This window comes from Xiphophorus couchianus, chromosome 15 (genome assembly GCF_001444195.1).
Source record: "Xiphophorus couchianus chromosome 15, X_couchianus-1.0, whole genome shotgun sequence".
Taxonomy (NCBI): Eukaryota; Metazoa; Chordata; class Actinopteri; order Cyprinodontiformes; family Poeciliidae; genus Xiphophorus; species Xiphophorus couchianus.
The window spans coordinates 23246281-23251722 of NC_040242.1; the positions used below are offsets into that span (position 1 = coordinate 23246281).

A 5442-nucleotide genomic window follows, 5' to 3' on the forward strand; every position below is an offset into this window, starting at 1 on the left:
ATACGAGAGCAACGAGGAAAATAAGTACTATGACAAATTACCAGAGTGAAGGAACAACTTACTTTCTCTGAAAGCCCAAAAGATTTATTGTGAAAAATAAGTTTAACTTTCTCAAAGATTACCATCAGTCAAGAAAACTTGTTTGTAGAAGCTAAAGCAGTCTTACACAGCGATGTCTCTTCTATAGGTTTCACCTTTTTCATGCCCTTAACGCCTGCACCATTCCCCACACAGGTCTGAGGGAATATCCTTACTACAGATTCAATGTCATGCTCAAAATCAGTGTGGGAGTCACCTCTTCATGTGTGGTTGTGAAACAAGAACACTAGGTTGGGTCTTCTGAGAGGCAAATTTATAGTGACATCTAAAATTAATAAAGGAAATTGAGATTCATTTATACATGGCAGCCTCAGCAGGCACGTCAGCAAAACTGTCAACCAGAGGTCAAATATATCCGTGTTTTCTGCAGAGAAGGCCTTGAGCCAAATAAAAAAAGATGACCCTTTTTAAGTACCAGAGGGTATTCCTCTGTCTGGTGCCAGAGGGAGAGACAAGCACTTTTAGGAAGTTGTCAGTTTCCAAATTATATCTACCAGTGAATATGTTTCAGCAAAACATTTCCACTAAAATTTGTGTTATAATGCACAGAATGTGTTGCTTGCTAATTATCTGTGAATATATTTGACTGTTTTTATAATCAATCAACTCTATACAGTAACCATTAACCACTTTTTATCCTCCAGGGTCACTCAACATACACAAACTTGTCTGACAATAAAAATAAAGTGACTTCATGACGACCAGCCTATTGTTAATATGTTTCAGTTTGATAGTTTAAGTTCTGGTAAATAAAAGGTCATGCAGCCCTGACATGAAAAATGCTATACACAGGCTAAAACAGACTGCAAAGCTGTCACTATGCACTGTTAGACCTTTTATTGTAATTTTACAGTAACTTACTGGCAACACTGTTGCCAGCAAGTTACTGTAATTACCATTCTACAGTACCTTTACTGTTATAATATTTCACAGTTAATTTTTACTGAGTGGGCTTTACAGTTATAACTGCTTTACTGTAAATGTAGTTTATAGTATAATACTGTAATTGTATTTTATAGTAAAGTTGGTCTACTGTAAACGTGTTTCACAACATAATGTCAGAGTTTTACTGTAAATTAAAGTTTACATTTTTTTAATATAAGAATATTTTACCATAAACCGAAAAATTTCATAAAAGAAATTTTAGTCCAAGTACTGTGAATAACAGGTATTTATTTTCAGCAGATTTGTAGAAATAAAATCCATTTACATATTCGCAATGTCATAAAGAACAATGTCACAATACAATATAATGTGCTGTAAAACAACAAAACCATAGAACACATTTCCTACATCAGAAGAACTTTTATTCCATTCGTCAAACAAAATCAGTGGGATCCATCTTGTGGAAGCTGAACTGTAAAGAATAAGACAGACAATGTGGGAGGTCATGAGATGGTCAGGAAGTTATCTACATTTTCAAATCAACAGGAAGGTTGACAAATTAAGCTGAAGTGACAATGTTCACATGCATAACATCTTTGTCATAAAGCAGCATTAAGTTAATAATTTGTTTAAAAAAAAGATCAATTGGACTGAAGTGATAATAGAAGCTGCATAAAGAATGAGCAGGACTGGCTTCACTTCAGGTTTTTGGATTGTTTATGGCAAAAGCAGTCAGTCAGTCTTCAGTAATTCAAAAGATTGCGTACTACAAATGTCCCCAAGGGGACGATGAAGTACAACAATCTTTTTAGTCATTTTGTTGGTGCTGACGGATTACTGCAAAGGTGTGCCTAATAAACTGAAAACTGCATAGTATAAAAATACACCACACTTAAACGACTACACACTTATACATTTCTGTGATTTATTAAGAGATGCAGCGACATCCACTTTTTACCACGGACACAGAAAAGATGCAGGCTACTCTAAAGGGCTATTGTGTAGGAATCACATGCCATTTATAAATAATCATTAAAATCATATTAAAAAGGCTAAAGTAAAGTTAGAGCATGCAAGATAGGAGGAAAAGACAACAAAATAATAAACATTTACATTTGGTAAAATACTTACCTAGTTGGAAGTCCTCCATTCAAATTCAGCAAGTTGTTGGAAGAAGGTGGTGATCTGGGAGTTGACACTGACTACTTTCCTCTTGACAAGACTTCCCGTCTTGCGGCTTGTACCGACTTTGGCTGTGCATTTGGTACCAACATCTGGATTGATCCTCACAAAGAATCTTTTAACAGAAATAAAATATATTAATTGTATTTTTTAATGAAGACGTACAATACAGCAATCAGCTATGGTTCTTCACCATCAGTCAAACTGTCATTAAATTTAATTCATAAATGGCTTGGTGTAGAGTACTTGCCGTTGTATCATCTCCAGCGTGGTGGATGCTGACTCCTGATACTCCAGATTGAAGACATAATATGACCCAAAAAAGACAGCAAGGACGCTGGCAAAGTCATGTAGTTGCTCAGGCTCGAAAAATACCTTCTCCTCCATACTGACCATCCACCGGGTTGCAGACATCAAGCTATTTCCTAAAATAGACAAACCCTTGTCAGGCTAACGCTAGTGAGTAAAAGTACAGACTACCATAACAATTACATACATTGCTACTAAAAAATTATAGTGACAGAAAATATTCCTCTTACCAAGCATGATTACCCTTGGTGTAGTGGGTAAGGTCATTTCCATTTCAACAGACATCTTGGTGGAAGATACCTTTAAAACATAAAAGGAAAACTCTCTTAAATATGAATTACTGGTAGTAATTTATATTTAAAGGGCCAGTTCACCCAGATTACAACAGGTTTTTGAGAACCTCATTCCGGAGACTAGACTAGACTTTACCCCTACATCCTGCTACCACTCTGAAACAGCGGATGTGAATGACAGTTTGTGGGGCTAAATGCATTTTTTAAAGCTTTACATTCCACAAGTACAGTTCCACAAGTGTTCAGTCTGACTTCTGCAATGGCGGTGACTCCTGTGCATGTGGGACCTGAATGCAGAAAATGTTCTGAAGGAAGCAGGACATTGCTGTATTCCACATGCAAACCGATAATTAGCTGTGTGTTGATGTTTCTTCACATGACTACAAAATTCTGTAAATTCTGAAGTACAAATGCTGCAGAATTTACACCTGTACATAGTTGCACCTGTTAGTACTGACTTAACTTTAAATTCACAGGAGCATGGTTTAAACATGTGAACAGTCCTTATATGTAACCAGGGTTGGAAATTAACTTTTTTTGTCCACCTGCCACTGTGGCTGAACAAACTCAAAAAATAACAGAAACTACTTTAATGTTTTTCACCTTTGTCCTCATTTACAGACTCTTATACACTATGTTGGAGATGTAACGGTACTTTAGCAGGCTAACCAGCTGTAGCAAGCTCAAAGTTATAGATTAGGTTAGCTGCTCCTCTACATTTCCAGACTATTTTGTGGCTTCAAATATGTTTGAAGAGCTGTCTTTTTACCTGTTGTCTTGTCTTTTGAAGAGATGAAGCTATGTTAGCAGTCAGCAGGACAGAACTGCACAGCCACTTGGAGGGAAAAAGCTTGGGAGTTAAAAAAAAGTCATCTGAAGAAAAGAATAAAAAAGAACAATGTTAGAAATTCATCCTTGCTGACCTACGTAGATAATCTGCACTTTTAACATTTGCAAGGTCATGGTTTAAACAAATGAACAGTCATTAGATGTGAAAAAAAAGGGGAGAGGGGGGGTGGGGGGGGGGGGGTCAATTATCAGTTAAAGTTATATTGTTCGACAAAGGATGTAACAACAATGCTAACAGACACTCAGCACTGAGCTCATCTCAACCCAAAGCCGCCCGAGGAAGATTAAGCGGCAAAAGTCAAGCTAAAACCTTCAACGGTAAAATTAGCACCTTAGCTAACGTTAATTCCGAACCAGCTCAAAAAATAACACCATCATATTTTCCTTTCTTTCACCTCATTTACAGACACGTAACTTATAAGGTTGCAATATTCCAGTTATATAAAACACCAGAATTAGTAACGTAAAGGTAACGTTATTTTACCAGGCTAACCAGCACAAACCAGCTCATGCTATAATGCTAAGTTATAGCATGATAGCTTGATGCTATAAGCTACGTTAACTCCATCTAAAATGTACATTTCCAGACTAGGCTTTGGCTTCAAACAGTTTTCTAAGAAGTGTTTTTTTTTTTTACCTGTCTTGAAGAGCTGAAGCAGTGTGAGCCCACAGCACGGAGACAGAGCTGCACTTGGAGAGAAAAAGCTGGTTGGAAGCGAAGCCACGCTTGATGACGTAGCTAGATAAACTGCATATTAATGTTAGCTAGGATGTGAAAAAAACAAAAGTACATTCTCTCTTTCTGCCTTAAAAATATGTTAACCACTAACGGAGTAAAAATACAGAAACAGGGAACCACGATGAAGCAGCTATGATGACCGTTGGAAATCAAATATAATTCTTACTGTATAAGTACAGACCACTACTGTAATGTGTAAATAGTAAATTACTGCAAATTCAAAACATACAGTAAGTTACTGTAATACTATGTACTTTATCCATAATGCAATGCAAATTACAGTAACTACTTGTAAAGATGTCTTATGGTAGTTTTACTGGGCATTTTGTGGTATTTAACTGTAGAAAATACAGCAAAGGCTAACAGTGTGTCTGTCTTCCAAACCCCCAGTCGTTTGTGGCAGATGGCCATTTGTACTGAACCAGGTTCTGGTTTTGCTTGAGTTTTCTTCCTGTTAACGGTTTTTTTTTCCTCCTGTCCACTGTTGCTACATGTATGCTCATTATGCAGCACAGCTGTAGAGTTAGCGAAATAATGCAAGCGATTCTCTGCTGTCGCTATGTGCTCTAGCAGGGGGCGTAAATGATATTTGTAGCATAAATGTCAGGATGCTACATCTGCGCAGCCTCCATAGTACAATGGAGCACACAGTTCCATCCATCTACTGCTTTTGATTAGAAACAATTTAACAACAGTTTTAGTTGTCTGTTTAGTTGTCTGTGCAGCACCTTTGTGTTTAATTGAATTTGCATTTTTCCAATCATCATTCTTTTATAAATGGTGTCTAATTTTTGTGAATTGTCCTTGCATAAGGTTGTTACGTGTTTTTGTAGCAGATTTACAGATTTTGTTGCAATTTTCTTTTACGTTTTGACTTAACATCAACAGTACTAGTACATTCATTGGATATTTGGTATTGAATTTGCCATTTAAAATATCTTTATGAGGTGTTTTAATATTTGTTCATAAACAATTTGTCTTTTTAATGTAATTTTGCTTGTATTGTAAATGTGTTGCTCTTTCTGCTTCTTTGTTATACTCTGTGTGTCATTCACCTGAAGCCCACTGAAGAACCTCCAATCTTAT

General features: G+C 36.5%; 2 long non-coding RNA genes across 2 annotated transcripts; both read right to left on the bottom strand.

Moving 5' to 3' along the window:
- Positions 1-1252: 1252 nt before the first annotated feature.
- Positions 1253-2281, bottom strand: LOC114158199 (uncharacterized). Its single transcript, XR_003598359.1, has 2 exons — positions 2116-2281; positions 1253-1456 (listed from the first exon to the last, which is right to left on the bottom strand). It is a non-coding gene; the product is annotated as an uncharacterized LOC114158199 (long non-coding RNA).
- Positions 2282-2416: 135 nt separating this feature from the next.
- LOC114158198 (uncharacterized) lies at positions 2417-4393 on the bottom strand. Its single transcript, XR_003598358.1, has 4 exons — positions 4255-4393; positions 3538-3641; positions 2706-2775; positions 2417-2591 (listed from the first exon to the last, which is right to left on the bottom strand). It is a non-coding gene; the product is annotated as an uncharacterized LOC114158198 (long non-coding RNA).
- Between the last annotated feature and the right edge of the window lie 1049 nt (positions 4394-5442).